Source organism: Phyllobates terribilis, unplaced genomic scaffold, assembly GCF_046119375.1.
Source record: "Phyllobates terribilis strain yellow unplaced genomic scaffold, ASM4611937v1 Scaffold_5__5_contigs__length_657084704, whole genome shotgun sequence".
In the NCBI taxonomy this organism is placed as follows: Eukaryota; Metazoa; Chordata; class Amphibia; order Anura; family Dendrobatidae; genus Phyllobates; species Phyllobates terribilis.
The window spans coordinates 47,238,770-47,258,426 of NW_027362765.1; the positions used below are offsets into that span (position 1 = coordinate 47,238,770).

Sequence of the window (19,657 nt, forward strand, 5' to 3'; positions counted from 1 at the left end):
ACTATCTCCAGGAATGGAGGGGTTAATGCCCCCTGTATACATGAGCACATCCAGCGTTATATTACTGTACATATACACATGGCAGAACTGGGGGGAGGGGGCACTATCTCCAGGAATGGAGGGGTTAATGCCCCCTGTATACATGAGCACATCCAGCGTTATATTACTGTACATATACACATGGCAGAACTGGGGGAAGGGGGCACTATCTCCGGGAATGGAGGGGTTAATGCCCCTTGCGCCCAGTAATGGGGTCTCCACATACCTCCACCTGCAGAGCCGCCACCACATATATGGCTGTTCTGTGCGCACAGGACCTGTGATGAGGTCATAGGAGGGGAGGAGTCAGGGGTCACATGATCAGGGGCCTCAGTGGATGCAGGACTCTGCTGTGCTGGTTGTCATGGTGCTGGATGAGGTGAAGGTTATGTGTGGGGTCAGGAGGGGTTTACAGTGTGGATGTAGCAGAGCCGCGTGTGTACGAGGTGTACGGAGAGGAGCCGCGCGTGTACGAGGTGTACGGAGAGGAGCCGCGCGTGTACGAGGTGTACGGAGCTGAGCCGCGCGTGTACGAGGTGTACGGAGCGGAGCCGCGCGTGTACGAGGTGTACGGAGAGGAGCCGCGCGTGTACGAGGTGTACGGAGCTGAGCCGCGCGTGTACGAGGTGTACGGAGCGGAGCCGCGCGTGTACGAGGTGTACGGAGCGGAGCCGCGCGTGTACGAGGTGTACGGAGAGGAGCCGCGCGTGTACGAGGTGTACGGAGAGGAGCCGCGCGTGTACGAGGTGTACGGAGCGGAACCGCGCGTGTACGAGGTGTACGGAGCGGAGCCGCGTGTGTACGAGGTGTACGGAGCGGAGCCGCGTGTGTACGAGGTGTACGGAGCGGAGCCGCGCGTGTACGAGGTGTACGGAGAGGAGCCGCGCGTGTACGAGGTGTACGGAGCGGAACCGCGCGTGTACGAGGTGTACGGAGCGGAGCCGCGTGTGTACGAGGTGTACGGAGCGGAGCCGCGTGTGTACGAGGTGTACGGAGCGGAGCCGCGTGTGTACGAGGTGTACGGAGCGGAGCCGCGTGTGTACGAGGTGTACGGATCAGAGCTGCGTGTGTACGAGGTGTACGGAGCGGAGCCGCGTGTGTACGAGGTGTAGGGAGCGGAGCTGCGTATGTACGACGTTTATGGAGCGGAGCCATGTCTGTACAAGGTTTACGGAGAAAAGCCGTGTGTACAACGTGTACGGAGCGGAGCTGTGTTTGAGTGAAGTGTACAGAGCAGAGTCGTGTGTGTGTGATGCCTTGTATTCCTGTATTATATACACACACAGCAGATTTGCGTGTAGAGGCCTGTTTAGAGAAGCTGACCAAACCATGTGGCCATAAATGAGAGGTGAGCACATGATCTTTCCTCGCTTACACACTGTGCAATGTGGATACAAATAGTAAGATGTGAATGACGTCCGATTAAGATGAACGATTTCTTACAGGATACCGTATATTGTGACTGCCATCGAATACATAAAACTTTTTACGATCACATTTTTTATTGCTTACATGATTAACTCTTTGTCTAAATGAACATTAACCCCTTACCGTTGGGGTCGATTTTGCACTTTAGTTTTTTCCCTCCCCTTCTTCAAAGAGTCATATCTTTTTCATTTTTCCACTGATTTAGCCGCAGTGGTACTTGGTGTGTCCAAAATCTCATTGCACCATTCCGCCCCTCAATTAAAATTCTGCCATTTCAACCAATTGGCAACAAGCGATTGTGTCACAGTGGGGCCAGTAGGTGCACAAAACTGTGTTATCCTGGATCATGCACCTTAGCTCCAATCTCTGCCATTGGTGGCAAATACCAGCTGTATAGCACAGTCAGCATCTGCCAGGTATAGTACAGGCTTAGCACCTGAGCCAGCATTCAATATGTGCCATACATGTATGCCAGGTGTTGGGAGGTCATTGAATGGTTTGTCCACTACTAAGAAATTGATGACCTAACCTGAGAATAGATGATCAATAACAGATCGTTGTATACAGTGGGGAAAATTAAGTATTTAGTCAGCCACCAATTGTGCAAGTTCTCCCACTTAAAAAGTTGAGAGAGGCCTGTAATTGACATCATAGGTAGAACTCAACTATGAGATACAAAGTAAGAAAACAAATCCGGAAAATCACATTGTCTGATTTAGAAAGAAATTTTTTTTAAGTTTTGGTGGAAAATAAGTATTTGGTCAATTACAAACAAGCAAGATTTCTGGCTCTCACAGACCTGTAACTTCTTTTTTAAGGCTATGTGCCCACGTTGCAGAAATGAAGCAGAAAATTTCTGCTTCATTTCTGCATGTCCTTCCCCGGAAAAACGCTTGCGTAATTTGACAAGCGTTTTACACGCGTTTATGATGCGTTTGGGACATGCGTAATTGCCTTGCGTTTTTTATTGCCTTGACAAGGCAATTCCGCATGCGTAAACGCAAAATTAATGGACATGCTGCGGATTTTTGAGCGCATCAAAAATGCTGCGGATTTTCCGCAGCATGGGCATTGAAATTGCGGATTCTCATTGGGGACCATGGGGGACGGATTACCAAGCGTTTCACCAGCGTTTACGTTGCGGAAATTCCGCAGCATATACGCTTGTAAAACGCTACGTGGGCACATACCCTAAGGGGCTCCTCTGTCCTCCACTCATTACCTGTAGTACTGGCACCTGTTTGAACTTGTTATCAGTATAAAAGACACCTGTCCACAACCTCAAACAGTCACACTCCAAACTCCACTAAGGTGAAGACCAAAGAGCTGTCGAAGGACACCAGAAACAAAATTGTAGCCCTGCACCAGACTGGGAAGACTGAATCTGCAATAGGCAAGCAGCTTGGTGTGAAGAAATCAACTGTGGGAGCAATAATTAGAAAATGGAAGACATACAAGACCACTGATCATCTCCCTCGATCTGGGGCTCCACACAAGATCTCATGGGGTCAAAATGATCTCAAGAACGGTGAGCAAATATCCCAGAACCATACGGGGGGACCTAGTGAATGACCTGCAGAGAGCTGGGACCAACGTTACACAGGCTACCATCAGTAACACTACGCCGCCAGGGACTCAGATCCTGCAGTGCCAGACATGTCTCCCTGCTTAAGCCATTACATGTCCGGGCCCATCTGAAGTTTGCTAGAGAGCATTTGGATGATCCAGAAGAGTATTGGGAGAATGTCATATGGTCAGATGAAACCAAAGTAGAACTGTTTGTTAGAAACACAACTCGTTGTGTTTGGAGGAGAAAGAATGCCGAGTTGCAACCAAAGAACACCATGCCTACTGTAAAGCATGGAAGTGGCAACATCATGCTTTGAGGCTGTTTCTCTGCCAAGGGACCAGGACGACTGATCCGTGTACATGAAAGAATGAATGGGGCCATGTATCGTGAGATTTTGAGTGCAAACCTTCCATCAGCAAGGGCACTGAAGATGAAATGTGGCTGGGTTTTTCAGCATGACAATGATCCCAAGCACACCGCCAGGGCAATGAAGGAGTGGCTTCGAAAGAAGCATTTCAAAGGTCCTGGAGTGGCCTAGCCAGTCTCCAGATCTAAACCCTATAGAAAACCTTTGGAGGGAGTTGAAAGTCCGTGTTGCCAAGCGACAGCCCCAAAACATCACTGCTCTAGAGGAGATCTGCATGGAGGAATGGGCCAACATACCAGCAACATTGTGTGCCAACCTTGTGAAGAATTACAGAAAACGTTTGACCTCTGTCATTGCCAACAAAGGATTTATAACAAACATACTTATTTTCCACCAAAATTTGAAAAAAATGTATTTCCAAATCAGACAATGTGATTTTCAGGATTTGTTTTCTCATTTTGTCTCTCATAGTTGAGGTCTACCTTTGATGCCTTTCTCATCTTTTTAAGTGGGAGAACTTGCACAATAGGTGGCTGACTAAACATGTTTTTCCCCCACTATATCTTACACCCAGCACCCCCACAGATCAACTATTAACAACTTCGGTAACAGACTAATGTAAACAGTGTTGTGGTAAGACGACTCGCTCTGCCGCTTCCGGAAGTAGACTCAGGTTTTGTCTGCAAGCTTTATTAAACGGCATAAAGCCCTGCACTCCAGCAAAATAAACACAGCCTTACTGGCAAAACGACAAAACAAAAGAATAAACGATAGCAGAGTCCATATGCGTATGGGATTTGCCCACACAGGCTTCTGGGCTGGAGATAGAGTCTGCTATAGTGACCTCTTCCACCTTGCCTTCGGGAGCGGCTCCCAGGCAAGGAGTTTCCACAGTTTCCCGGTCCCGCCACACAGTCAGTTCACATGGTATACTTGGTGCTGCTTTCTTCGGCCAGGCTGGTGGACTCGGTAGTTCACTTCACTGAGTTTCTCCACCACCTCATACGGGCCTTGCCACTTGGCTAGGAACTTACTTTCGACAGTGGGAATGAGAACCAGAACGCGATGCCCAGGTGGAACTTTCTCAGCCTTGCCAACCATATATACACCCTCGCCTGGGCTTTCTGCGCCCGAAGATGTTCCTTCATGATGGGCTTCACTTTAGCAATTTTCTCCTGTAACTGGGCGACATGTTCGATGATGGTCCGGTGGGGCGTGACCTCGGCCTCCCAGGTTTTCCTTGGCGATGTCTAGGAGACCCCTTGGATGCCGGTCATATAGAAGCTCGAACGGAGAGAACCCAGTGGAGGCTTGGGGAACTTCTCTGATGGAGAAAAGTAGAAATGGAAGCAAGTAGTCCCAGTCTCGACAACCCTTTTGAGCATCGCTTTCAGGGTCTTATTAAAACGCTCCACCAGGCCATTGGTCTGCGGATGGTAAACGAAGGTTCGCCGCTGGGTAATCTGAAGAACCTCACACAGCTCCTTCATCACCTTGCTCATGAATGGGGTTCCTTGGTCCGTCAGGATTTCCTTCGGCAGGTCGGTCCTGGCAAAGATGTGGACAAGTTCCCGGGCTATGCTCCTAGTGGATGAGCTCCTTAAGGGTATCGCCGCTTCGGGTACGGGGTCGCATAGTCCATGACGACCAAGATGTATTGATGGCCCCGGGCCGATTTAACTAAGGGACCCACGAGGCCCATGGCAATCCTCTCAAAGAGAACTTCTATCACAGGTAGTGGAACTAAGGGACTACGGAAGTGGGAGGTAGGCGCGGTTATCTGGCAGGTGTGGCAGGACCTACAATAGTTTAAGATCTCCCGGTAACATCCTGGCCAATAAAACCTCCTCACTATTCTGAGTTTTTTCAAGCCCTAGGTGTCCCCCCAGAATATGTGAGTGGGCCATGTCTAATACCCTCCGACAGCAGGAACTAACAGCTGTTCCACTACCTCTTCACCTTTCAGTTTGGTTACCTAGTATAATAGCTCTCCCTGAACTGCAAAGTGTGGGTACCTTGTGTCCGCCCCCGGCTCTTGGGCAACACCATTACAAACCATAACATTGTCCCACGCCCCTTTCAAGGTCAACTCCCAAACTTGAGCTGCCCCAAAGTTCTCTCTTGGCACCTCTAATTCAGGGAGGGTGGCCTCCTCAGTCACAGTCTCGTCCTCGTCACCGACAAGGACACACAGTGGAAACTCATCCACTTCCGATGTCTACCGGGGTATTTCTCTAGGGTCCTGGCTTTTGTCCCCGTGACTGAGTCTGGATCCCTTCCCCCACAATTCCCAGAATAAGGGAAAATCGCGCCCCAATATGACGGGATGTATCAGGTCCTTGACCACCCTGACCTCGTGCGATTGGGTGCCACAGTCTGTCCTGTCACTCTGGCCACCAGGCAGTTCTTGGCGTCCCGATGTATGCAGCTGACGCCCACAGATCTGGCGGGGATCAGATGGTGGGGAAAGTTGGCACTGATCAAGGTCACAAGCCTCCCAGAGTCCAAGAGCCCCAAGACCATCACTCCCATTAACGCACGCATGCGGCCCCTCGCCAGGTTGTCAGTCCACACTGCAGGCTGGGTAAGCATAGTATGAACATTGTCTGCCTAGGCTGCAGTCCATTGGCTAAGCAGATGTATGACACTGGGCGGCTACGTGTCCCGGATTGCGACATCGCCAACAGATCACATCCTTCACAACAGTCCTTGCAGCCACTTCAGTGGAAGTGGAACGTCCCCCAGTTGTGGCTCTGAACCCCTTCCGTGGTGAACCCACCCCCTTTTGGGCACTCCAGTAAGGGGAGGTGGTTATGTCGGGTTTCCACAGGGATTTTTCGACCACTTGGTATCTCTCTACCAGACCTATGAGGTCGTCTGCGTTCCGAGGGTCACCCTGGGCAACTCAGGTCTGCACCGGCCTGGATAGGGAATGGATGAACCTGTCCATCACCACACGCTCAACCATCTGGGCAGGTGAGGAAGAATCTGGCTGCAATCATTTCTGTACAAGATGTAACAAGTCAAACATCTGTGAGCGTTGAGGTCTGTCGTCAGCATACGCCCAGTGGTGGACCCTTTGTGCTCTGACAGACATAGTCACTCCTGAGCGTGCCAATATTTTGGTTCTTAATTTGGGGTATTCCTTTGCGTCCAGTAAAGTCAGATTGTAATAAGCCTTCTACGGCTCCCCAGTCAAATATGGCGCCGGAACCTCCGCCCACTGCTCCAGCGGCAACTTCTCCCGTTCCGCCACCCTCTCAAAAACAGTCAGGAACGCCTCAACATCATCCCCCGCGGTCATCTTCTTACCGTCTTCCTGACGTATGCGTCATCACCTGGACTTGTTGGAGCCGTCGCCTTGCTATGAATCACCTCTGCAAGTAACTCGATCTGCTGTTGCTATTGGCGATGCTGATTCTGTTGCTGTTGTTTCTGGAGCTGAACCTGTTGTATCAGCAGCTTAGTGGTCTCTTGTTGCTGCTGTAGCTGCTCATGGTGCTGCTGCTGCATGCTCTGCTGGCTCTGCAAGTGCTGCTGCTGCATGCTCTGCACCAGGTGCTTAATTAGCTCTTCCATGCTGCCGGACGTCTCCTGGTGGCTGGCAGCCTTCACCCAAGACATCCACCGGTCTCTGTAGCAGGTACATGTGTTCCTGGAATCTTGCACGCACTCTCGCACTAACTGTGGTAAGATGATTCGCTCGGCCGCTTCCGGAAGTAGACTCAGGAACCCGGGTTTTTTCTGCAGGCTTTATTAAACGGCATACAGCCCTGCACTCCAGCAAAATAAACATAGCCTTACTGGCAAAACAACAAAACAAAAGAATAAACGATAGCAGAGTCCATATGCGTATGGGATTCGCCCAAACAGGTTGTAGTCCCAGCTTCCAGATCTGTCCTGAGCTGAAGCTCTCCCAGTCTAGAGACCTTGCCTCTCCAAACCACAACAGAAAAAAAAAACCAGGACGGAACTTTTAACGTTGCTCTGCCACATCCTGAGAAGGAGGTATAGAGAATGAATTTCCTCCCATCTCTATGTCATTCCCATAAAACCACACCTTTAAAAGAGTTAACCCTCAGCATATAACATGCTGGCAGAAAGTTTATTGGTTTCAGTTCACACAGGCTAGCAACCTGCGTGAAACATACCTCCCCTCATATATCATACCAGTGACTCTGTCACAGTGTACACAGCAGAATAACATAGCTCCATACACAGTGTAGTAGATACACCTACTGCAGCTCATCTACTATTCATTTATGCATATGCAAAAACTAACCGATTTTCATCCGTTTTTCTTGATTGCAAGAAAAAAAAAAATCTCAAGCTTCTAGCTAGTCAGTGAAAATCAGAAAGCACATGGCTGTAATTCAGATGATGTCAGTGCGGTGTATGGTTTTTGTTTCTTTACACTAAGCCATAACCAATGTTATTTAGGGAATGGGTGAACTGCAGTAACAAAAGGGCCACGCAAGGGTGGGAAGGGCATCTTTAATATCCCCACCTTTCTGCGTTTCTCCTTTGTCTGTGATTGCTTTTGCTGGACTCTGTGAGTCAAGAGAGGTTCTACGGGGAGGTCCATATCTCTCTTCTTCTTGCTTCCTCCTTGGAAGAGGCTCAACTGGGACAGCTCCTACAACTGCACGACTCCCTGGTTTTATGGAAATGTCAGATTTGTGGGTAAACACTAACTGGAGTGACTCAAGCTTGTTTGTAGAAGCCAAAGACTATCCACAATCTCATCAGAGCCAAGGATGAAGAGGAGAACATACCAGTACTTCATGCTGACATGCTTATTGTGGTTCCCCTGAGGAAGAGGTCCATTCGACCTAAAAATGCATTGGGAATGAACTATAATCTATTTTTATTCTTCTGAATCCTGTGAATTACTTACCCACATTTCTCCCTTTGGTACATATCCATGTTGGTTTATCCAACCAGCGAAACAGCAGCAGCTGAGATATTGCTATCTAAGGCTATTTAATTGCTGTGGTATCACAGCATCACAAGGTGAGCACAAAAAAACGCAATAAATACGCATGCTATGTGGTTGGTGCTCGATGGATGCTTTTTGTCAATTCCTAGTCTCAAAGACTATCAAACTCATCACAGCCAAAGTTGAAGAGGAGAACATTCCGGTACTCCATGTCGACATGCTTAAAACCGTGTGGATTAATGAGTTGTCGAACAGGTTGACTAACAGGCATAAGGTCTGCTGCCAAAGCAAATAAAATGATGGGATGCTTTAAAAGAGACAGATGCTTATTAGTGATGATCGAGCATGCTTGTTGCTCGAGATTTACGAGCATGCTCGGGCGAGTACCTATTATCTTCAGCGTGCTCGGGGGTTAAGTTTTCGTCGCTCCGTGAACATGATTTGCGACTGTTTGACAGCTTTAATACATGTGAGGAATGCCTGTTTTTCCAGCATTCCTCACATGTATTAAAGCTGTCAAACAGTCGCAAATCATGTTCACGGAGCGACGAAAACTTAACCCCTGAGCACGCTGAAGATAATAGGTACTTGTCCGAGCATGTTCGTAAATCTTGAGCAACGAGTATGCTCGATCATCACTAATGCTTATGATTAGAACATAGCTTTGCCTCTATACAAGTCACTAGTCAGGCCACACTGCATTGCACACTGTCACAATTCGGCAGTCTGCAGTGATGTAGAGTGCAGACTTTTTGGTTCAGTCCGAAAACAACCTTTAATCCTTTGACTGTTGGAGAGCAATGTGTATTTTGATGACACATCATCCCATTTGTTTGTTGTGTGGTGGCAGCATGTTTTGTATTTTGGGTTTGTAGACTGTTTTGGTTATGATTTATGCTCAATTTTCGCCCACCTTACCTACATTATGTGTATGTGCTGCTGGCACTAGAGACCCCGCTCTCTTGCTCTTTGAATAGGCTACTTGCATACCATTCTATCACATGTAGTATAGGAGACTCGCTAACCATTTGATTATTTCAATTATCTCCTATGAAAGGATCATTTTCCGAAACAGAAGGTGACCTAACAAATTCCAAAAAGTCTAGAATCCATGGTGTAATTTTCCCTTCACTATTTACAAGCAAAATCTCTACCAGTTCTGCCCCAATTCCATAGTTTATGAAGCATTATCATTCTTTATCAAAAGAATAAAGAAAAAATAAGATCGCCCATGCACAGAGAGTTACAATAAGTTTTCAAACCAAACATTTATTAACAATTGTCAAGTTACAGAAGCACATGCAAGGCTTCAAAACAATATGCCAAACTCTATTCATAAATCAAAGATACTTTAGATGTTTTTAAAATACATTTTGCGCTAATGCACGTATATGGTCCCCCCCCCCACAATCAAAAAATACCCCATTATTTCGGTCATATTAACACTGACAGGCAATCAAATCTTACACGGTATATATATGATGATGTTATGTACATGATTAATTACTTAGACAGCCATTTTTCTTTTTTTCCTTGCTCTTTTAATTATTCGTCAACATAGCCATAAACATACCATAAAAAGCTAAGAGCGGTAAAAAATTTCAAATTCGGTGGAATTGGAAAAAAACTTCACTTTTGCAGTTTTTTGGGGTTTGTTTTTACAACATTGGCTTTGTGGTAAAAAATTAACTGAGTACTTTGCTCTATGGGTCAATATTGTTTCATGTATTAGTTTTGTTAACTCATTTAAAAAAGATAATAATTACAATTTATAAAAACAAAAACTCCAAAACCTTTTTTAAAAAAAAATGTTTTGGTCAACGGAATTCTATAAGGCCTTGCTTTCTTTCTTCGTGGGACAAGCTGTAGTACCATTTTGGGGTCCATATGAATTTGTGATATTTTTTCATTAGAGGAGATGTAAGAAGCATCAACTATTCCGCCACTTTGATATTATCTTTTTTATATTTTATTAGTTTGGACAATTACACACACAAAAACGTAAAATGAACATATTTGATTTTGCTAAGATTTCACCTTATGGTTTAGGGATGATGGGGTGTATTTAAAGATTTTATATTTATTTTTTTATATTTTACATTGTTTGTAACATTTTTAGGAAGTCCGCTCCTGGGACATGAATCTATTTGATCGCCTATACAAAACACTGCAATACTTCAGTATTGAACTGTATTGTTAAATTGACCATCTCTATAGCTGTAGTAATATGGCAGACATATTCATTAGGCCCCACAGCTGCCTTGACAGCCCGCCGGCAACCACTATCATGTAGTGTTGGGGCATCAGAAATGATATCCCGTTCCTAAAATATTAAATGTTGCTGTCACAATTGACAGAAGAATCTAAGAAGTCAAACTGTTGCGTATAGAGTTAACTCCAATCACATCAGTTACTCTCATTTGCCGGATGTGTGACACAGTCAGCACCTATGGAGAATGTAGTAGAGTCAGTTCCGCTTTATGACAATGAAAATAATTTTTCCCCTGTATGACTTCTCTTATGTTTAATAAGGTGTTATTTAACTGTAACATCTTTCCCACATTTTGAACATGAAAATGGCTTCTCCCCGGGGTGAATCTAACAAGCTTTGTCATATTTCTATCACAAATCCCACATTCTGAACATGAAAAGTGTTTTGTGTGAATTGTCCTATGTTTAGCAAGAATTTTATTGTAAAAAAAAAAACTACAATATTTTAACCATGATAATGGTTTCCTTTGTGTGAGTTTTTTGATGCTCAACAAGATTTGATTTCCGTGTAAAATATTTCCCACATTCTGGGCATAAATATGGCTTCTCACCTGTGTGAGTTTTCTCATGAGTAACCAGATGAGATTTCCTTTTGAAACATTTTCCACATTCTGAACATGAAAATGGCTTCTCCCCTGTGTGAACTACTGAATGTGTGACAACATGAGATTTCCGGCTAAAACATTTTCCACATTCTGGACATGAATATGGCCTCTCCCCTGTGTGGATTCGCTCATGTATAACTAAATCAGATTTATGGGTAAAACATCTCCCACATTCTGAACATGAAAAAGGTTTCTCTTTTGTGTGACTGCTTTGATGTTCAACATTACTTTGGCTATTATTTCGTTTAACAGTCTGTGATGAATCATAAGATAGCATCCAATTATAAAGATCAGAAGATAGATCTTCGCTGTAAGAGGTTGAGTTTGTGTCTGGGATAATGGCACGCTCTTCATGTGCATCTTGTGTGATATCGTGATCTTCTGCTTTAATATCTGAAGACATCACATGTCCCTCTAAGTTTATCATACTGTCACCTGCCAAGAATAAAACACAGTTAGCAAGGGGTTTCTATCAGGAAAGACCAGGAGCTACTAGGGTAAGATTTACCCAATAAATTCTGCCATAGCTTACATGCAATTGCACAGATATGAGAAGTTAGTTATATTTTGACCATTGTCATGGTATTATAAGTGTATTATGGAATACCACATGGACTGACTTCTAATTGCGATTTGGTAAGTTGTGATCTTGCTTGATTTCTTCCTGTAACTGTTAAATTTTTGCTATGATATTCTGTGACAATACTTTCGCTGTACTTTTTACATCATTGAATTTATTTTTGGGACAAATTTCAAATTGATTATTTTTTTTTCAGCTGTGTAATATTAATTGCTTTAACTAATTTTAAGCATTGGTCAATATTTTTCCCTTCTGATCAGTATCAGTAATATAATGTACAATATATCTGCCTTAAAGGGGTTTTCCATTTTCAGGAAACCCCCATTCCCTCCAGGCTCAGTTTGCTTTTCTTTTGTGCCTTAACCTCCCAGCTGCTGCTTCCAATGTCTGTTATTATATGCAGTGCTGATGGCATGTTGACAGTGCTACTGCTGTCTGTGAGCTCAGCAGATATGCCTGAGTAGACGGCATGACCCTGTGAACTCACAGATTAGCTGTTGCGCTGTCGAAGAAACGTCAGCGCTGCACACGAAAGCAGACATCGAGAGTGGCGTCAACGACTTAGCACAGGACCCAGGGAGGTGAGTAAAGCAGTTTGTTTTTGTTTTGTTTGTTTTTTTTTAAACAAAGCTGCGCCTTGGGACAGAGGGTTTTTCAAGCTAGAAAATCCCATTAAGTCTGTGGTGGTAACACAGATCACAGAAAGGACCAGTAGGTCATGATGTAAGAACTCTGGGTTATTCTCTTACAGTTTTACACTTCTTTGCTTATGCCAGCATCTTCATAGGGGCATGTTTTAGTCAGTCTGTAACTGCTATTTTACAATAAAAAGACAGTTTTAAAAAGTACTGGGCTAAGTTTGACAAATCTTAAGTACTGACGTAAACATTAAACAGTTCAGGTTTCTAAAGGAAAATTTTGCCAGCGTCTTCTTGAATGCTAACATTTATTGAAATTCCAACATGTAACAATACCAATCGGCCGGCACAGAGCTCTTTCTCGAGAGCAGGGCTGTGGAGTCGGAGTCGTGGAGTCTGAGTTAGTTTTGGTTGGAGTCGGAGTCGGTAGAAATGTACCGACTCCGACTTTAAAAAAAAATTTATTAATATTTCATAATTGAACTTTCATATGAATTTTATAAATATTACTCAAATATATATGTTCTATCAAACTATGAACAACAGTGATAAGCAGTTCTGCTGGAGATAGAGACATTTCTTACTTCTTGTGTGTCACTGTTCTCCACTGCCCTTATCTAATCTTATACTTGGTTAACCTCATGCTGCCCCAACCCCCCTACTTACAATGTATTAAACTGAAAGTGAAAATGTGTTGCAAATTCTTAGTAGTAAAGGTCCTCCTCTAGACTAGATGTTTACTAGGTGTGCGTCTTCCAAGCATCTCACAGCTGCTACTCAGAAGAGGAAGACTGTAAGAAGTATTATCCTTTCAACAAACTTTGCATCAGTTAACTGTGAGTACATGAGGAATAACAGTATTACTGACCACTATATCAGTTGTACGACCTGGCAATAATTTTGTACAATTGTTTTTAGGAAAAACAATTGTCATTTGGATTGTGAATGCAGAATTAAAAACCTGAGAATGTCAAAGAAGCGTCACATTAAATCAGCTGTATTTGAACATTTCACCATCACTCAAGATAGAAAACATTATGTCTGTCAGTGTATGACAAATGATCCAGACGAAAACAAATGCTGTGAAGCCAAGATCAGTGCATATTCAGGCAAAGATAAAAATGTTCCTACCAGAGCTTCTAATCTAAAGAGACATTTACAGCGCTTTCATCCAGAAGTACTGAAAGCAGTGGATGGGAAAGACTGCATCCAAACCAATGAACCAGTGCCCAGCTCTTCCAGCCAAACAAAGGAGCAGAGAACTTTGCAGCCATCAGTTGCAAGATATTTTGTCAGTGACAAAGTTACTGTGACAATGACAGTAGATACATTTAAAAAACAGATCATAGAGCTTGTTGTAAAGGATAGTGTGCCTATTTCATTATTTTCACGACCAGCTTTTATGTGTCTGAATGGGGAAATGGCCCGCAAGCTTGGTGTTTCTCTGGAGAGAGAGAGTATTAGAAAATTAGTAATCGAAGAAGCTTTTAAACAAAAGGAAGAACTTAAAAAAAACTCTCAAGGGACGCTTTCTGTTTCTTAAAATGGATGCCTGCACACGTCACAGAGTGAACTATTTTGCCATCAATGTCCAATTTGTTTGTGACAAAAATGAAATAGTTACCAAGACATTGGCAGTAAAAGACACCAAAGCTCATCACACCAGTGAGTTTCTCCAGGTCTTGGTGGAAAAGGTTCTGCAAGACTATGAACTTAAAAAAGAGAAAGTTCTTTCTGTCGTAACTGACAATGTTTCAAATATGATAAGTACTATTAAGCTAATGAATGAGAGTAATGATGGTGACCAGCAGCTAGAAGAACATTCTGGGTCCACAGACACAGAAATGTTTGAAATAGAGGAACACAGTATTGTAACTGAGGAGCAAACTGAAGTTGCTTCAGATGAACAGCAACATGATAGTTTAGATGATCTTGTTGAAACTGTGTCAATACGTTCTTTCATTCATCACATGCGCTGTGTTGTGCATACGCTACAGCTGGCTATAAGAGACAGTCTGCAAGAAGGACATGCTGCTTCACTGATTGGTAAGGTGAGAAAATTGGCTACTGTTTCCAGAACCCCTAAAGTTGACTCAATTTTGAAGAGACATGCTGGAAAAGGGGCAATTATTGATCAAGCCACACGATGGGGCAGTACTTACTTAATGATTCAGCGCTTGGTTGAACTGAAAACCTTTCTTGTAGATATGGCTAACCCTCAACTGACGCTAAATGAAAGTCAGTGGAATCAGGTGACTGAGCTGGAAAAATTGCTAGAGCACCCATTTACAGTGACTAAAAAATTACAAGCAGAGGACTTAACTCCAGGTATTTTCTTAAAGGAGTGGAAGAACCTGATGTTTCGCCTGTCCCAAAGAGGAGGGTTAATTGCAAGTGGCATTGCTACATCAATGAAACGGAGAGGAGCTACTATTACAAAATAACATTCTTTTGGCAGCTGTTTATGTAGACCCAATGCATCGGATTCTTCTAGATGATCAACAGCTAACTAAAGGAAAAGAAGCTCTGTTTGAAATAGCAGTAAGGATGAAAGGGTTGCAGAACAGTCAGGAGGAACAAGAAGAATTTGGTAGTCCTGCCACATCTTCACCCTCATCATCAACTGATGAAGAATTTAATTTCGAAAAATATTTGGATCACAAGGACCGTGCAAAGCGTTCCCGCATAGAAGAGTCATCCCCATCAAAGAACACAGCCAGTACATTTCAGCAGAATTTTTCATGTGCACTAAAAGAAATTGAGAAATTTGACCGTTCATCAAAAATAACAGTGCAACAAGCGATTCCTCTGTATCCTGACATTGTCAGAGATGTTGCCCGAGTGGTTACTGCTTTGCCACCAACCCAAGTTAGTGTAGAGAGGTTGTTCTCTGCTCTCAAAATAATTAGATCAGATTTGAGGGCATCCATGAAGGAGGATCTGACAGAGGCAATACTTTTTCTGAGGACAAATTTATAGATTTCTTCTTATTAACTGCATAACAGTGTTTATTGCATATTTACTTACAAGAGTTTAGAAAAGTTTATAAAAGTTATTTGCTATATTCTTATTGTATTCTAATAAATATAGTTTTTGCTCTAAGTGGTCTGATTACTTATATGATGGTGAGAAACTGAATAAGCACGATGTTAATATTTTACAACAGTAAATTTATTGTTACGAATTGGCCATTTATGAAGGAGTCAGAGCCGGAGTCGGAACCTGATAAAATCCAGGAGTCTGAGTCGGAGTCGCAACTGTGGCTTACCGACTCCACAGCCCTGCTCGAGAGCACTTGAGATAGTTCCTTCTTGAATTACAAAATACTGTCTATAACAAGACCATTAAAAATATCTGCAATGAGACATTTTAGGGCCCTGTACAGTGAGATAGGTCAGAGCCCCAGGGTAGGTGTGGGGGTTAGTGTTGTCTAAGTTTTACTGGATCCCCTAGTCTTCGCTCTTAACCCTGCAAGGAGGTATGGACTTTGCTTCAGGATAATCCGTAGTTCTCGGTTCCCAGAATAGTGACAAATAAGAAGAAGTAACACTGATGCAGTAGTAGAATAGGCAAAAATGGAGCCAAGTGTCATCACTTGGAGAGTAGTCAAGATGCAATAAGCCATAAGTTAAAATTAAAGTGTAGTCTGAAACTCGAGGGTCATTGCCAGGAGTAGAACAACATGAACGAGCCAGACAATCCAAAAAAAGAAGACTTGAGTTTCATCAGGAACAAATTTGAGGTCTGAATCAGGATCATGAACACAAAAGTCAATAGCGATACACAGGAACAAGCACCAAGAATAGAATGTAATCACAGGCAATGTATAGGAACAGCAGAGGAAATAAGCCAGACCAAAAGCAAAGGAAGAATCTGGTGGCATAGCAATCAACCACAGATTTTAGAAAAAGCTGATATGACAATAGTATCCTTCATTTAGGGACCCTCTTTTATGGCTCGGCATAAGAAAAAATGTCAAATTCGAATTTTAAAAAGTTTATAAAAGATAGAACTTTTTAGAAAGATGTTTTTAGACAGCCAGAATCTATTCCTCAAAAAAATTTGGGACCTGGATATTGATGCATGGCAGCACTCTTCTTTGACTTGAAATACTTGTGAGCCTGTGTCCAAATATATTCTATTTCACGATAAACATCCACAAGCCCAGGTATGTGGCAATTGGATCCTGGAGGTGCTCCCGCATAAGAGATGAGTTTCCAAATAGCAGCTGGACCTTCCGATGTTTGGTGCAGTCAGAATGTGGATTGAACCACAGAGGGTAAAAAACTGGCAGTGGAATATTATGGCTTTATGAATTGCCCGTCTCAAAGGCTAGTTACTAGTGCACTCAGAGAGACATGGTTGTATTGGGCAGTCTGCCAAGATCATAGCTCCAACCATTAATGAAATATTGCTTGAGGACCTGGTTGATCTGCCCTATCTGACTATTAGTCTGTGAATGCTTTACTGAACGAAAGTTCAGGACAATCTTCAAAGATTTACATAGTACCCTCCAGAACTTGGCGACAAACTCTAGTTGCTGATACAAAATTATGTGAGCATAGAGACCATGGAGAAGAAAGATCTTCTTCAAGAAGGTCTAAAGCAGCTGAGGGTCTGAGAGTTTCCCAGACAACCGGACTGAAGGAGGATATTGATTTCATGCAACCTGCTGCCATATGTGACCAAACAGCTTCTTATCTTAATCAGCCAGACATCTAGATTTGTTAAGCCCAGAGAAATACACTATTGTGCTGACTTGTGAATGTATGTGTGTTTCTTTGGCTGGTTAAGAACAGTGACTCTGGGTGAAACAATGATGTTTGTTACTATGCTAATTGCATATAGTACTAAAGCCAGCTAGATGTTGATTTAAAAAGTCCCCCCTACTATACCAACTATGTAAATTGATTAAGTGCACAAACAGTGAGACCTGAGCCCTGTGGAATAATATCATCCCTAACCCTTGACCTGTGAATGTGCACTTAAAAGGACATATGCCTCTGTAGCAGGAGATTTGAAACAGAGAATTGAAAGAGACTTTACAGGGAGAATCAAAAATCAGACTCTCTTCAGACCATCAGCTTGGTAGCATGGCTTTATCCAAAGAGACACAGATATGGATTCTACATGATTCCAGCCTAAGGGTATATGGCCCTAACTGTAAAGATACAGATCTGCTCCACTGACCATCAGAGAGCCCGTGGCTACATTTTGGGAGACCAGGTTGGGACGATGAAGTCACCTGGCCGCATGGATATGTTGTTTGGGGTTGCCAGGTGGGACCCTTCGGTCACCTGGAACCCATAGAGACATTCCGAGAAGCCAGATTAGGACCAGCCAGTCATCTGGCCCCATGGAAACTCCCGGAGAGGCCTTGTACCTTGATGGACTGTCAGCTTCCTAAGCTTGCCGCTACCTTCTCTCTGTGGGGGCCTGCCAAAAGTGAGGGGCCACTGGTTGAGGTTGTTGGCCCTGGAAGTCCCAAAGTCGCAGCTGTTCTATCCCAGGCGGGCCAGAGGAAGGGTGAGACTGTGTAATTTTGCACCATCTTGGGTATTTGCTGGAACTGTTCTATCTGTTTATTTTCTGTTTGGTGGTCAATAAAACATTGCCACACTCTTTTACCCTCACCCTGTGTTGTCTGAGTAGTATTATGCCCACGGAAAACCCAGGGTCATCACACCATATATTACATTCTGAGTTTACAGGCTATTAAATCACATACCAAAGGATGAGTGATATTCTTTCACTGTGAAGCCTGTACGTATGAACTTTGTCAGGACAAAGAAACGTGGTGTAGAGGCCATAATGTTAGCCATATGTTTACCCTGAAAAAATCTCAAGCTGTGGACTAAATATATGCTTAATATTACCAAAGCTTATGGTGGAAATATCCAATTAGGACAAGGATTGATGTATAGTTAATGGTCTAAATGGATAATAGAAGACTATTCCTTTGTTCTGTGAGCATTCCTCGAAGCACAATGAAAGTGTTAAATCTCCCGGCCATATTAAAGCCTATCAAATCAAAATGGTCAAATTTGCTATTTTCAAGATGTATTCCAGCAGCACAAAGTTCATAGTGAAACCTGGGCAGGAGATAAATCTGCAATAAAATCTTTTGAGATTTCCAAGGCTGGGTTGCAACAAGTAATGACAAGACGAGACCCAAAAGGTGCCTACCTTAAAGATTTGTACTAAGCAAATTAGTATAAGAGTGGTAAAAAATCCAAAAATTTTATTTCCAACCTGGCTACTAATTGATGTTCCTATATTCACATTTGCATCGTTTGACATAAGGTAAAGCTTTAATACTAGAGGCAGGTTAGGACTATCCCGATGGGTATACCTTGTTGTGGTGGGATGGCTTTTATGCTTTTTCGATCAAAATAGCGATAACTGAGTACCTTGTGTTATTTACATGTACTATTACTGTTTACTTACTGTACAGTATATGCTCTTTTTTTTCTTGAGTTTTGTTTGTGAAATGGCCACAGTGTGAACATGCTCTTACACTTTGCACGTATACCAGCTTATAGTCCTGCTCAGTTTTTTTGGTTTTGCTGTAATTTCTTGTATTTTGTGGCCCCCCCTTTCTGAGCTAAGTATTTCATCTGTATAGCCTCCCATGGATGGGTGTCTCAGTCGGGCCCTGTCCAGCTCTGCCATTATACACATTGACGTCGTATGACATATGGTAAGGTGTTAACCCCTTAATAACATCTGACGTACTAATACGCGTCTGTGCCCTGGGACTTAAGAGCCAGACCCGTATTAGTACGTCATCGCGATCGCGCGCGCACACAGGCTGTGCGGGCGAGATCGCCGCCGGGTGTCAGCTGATTGTCACAGCTGACACCCGGTACTATGTGCAGGGAGCGGTCCTGCACCGCTCCCAGCACATTAACCCCCGCGATGCTGCGATCGAAGTCGATCGAAGTCGATCGCGGCATTGCGGGGGCAAGGGGAGGTGATCGGCGATACTCACCTCCTCTTCCGGCTTCCAGCGCAGTCTGCAAAGGCTTCCCGGGTGTTGCCATGACGACCCGATGTCGTCATGACAACATCCGGGTCACCAGAGAGCAGGAAGATTGCTTGGACATGCGCAGTGCATCTCCAAGCAATCTTCACACTGTGCACTTCTGACAGCCTTCATGGCATAGGGATGGTGCTCCATTCCTGTGCCATGCAGGCGATCAGAAAAAAAAAAGTGAAAG

The 19,657-nt window shown here is 43.8% G+C and overlaps 2 protein-coding genes across 2 annotated transcripts in view; both read right to left on the bottom strand.

Moving 5' to 3' along the window:
• The window catches only part of LOC141271933 (uncharacterized), a 114,483-nt gene extending 114,140 nt beyond the window's left edge, over positions 1-343 (bottom strand). The window contains exon 1 of the mRNA XM_073682183.1: positions 266-343. The gene's annotated coding sequence lies outside the window, so the exon portion shown is untranslated. The remainder of the gene's footprint in view (positions 1-265) is intronic.
• The window catches only part of LOC141271935 (uncharacterized), a 62,981-nt gene that overhangs the window by 29,538 nt on the left and 13,786 nt on the right, over positions 1-19,657 (bottom strand). The gene's annotated exons all lie outside the window — the stretch shown is intronic.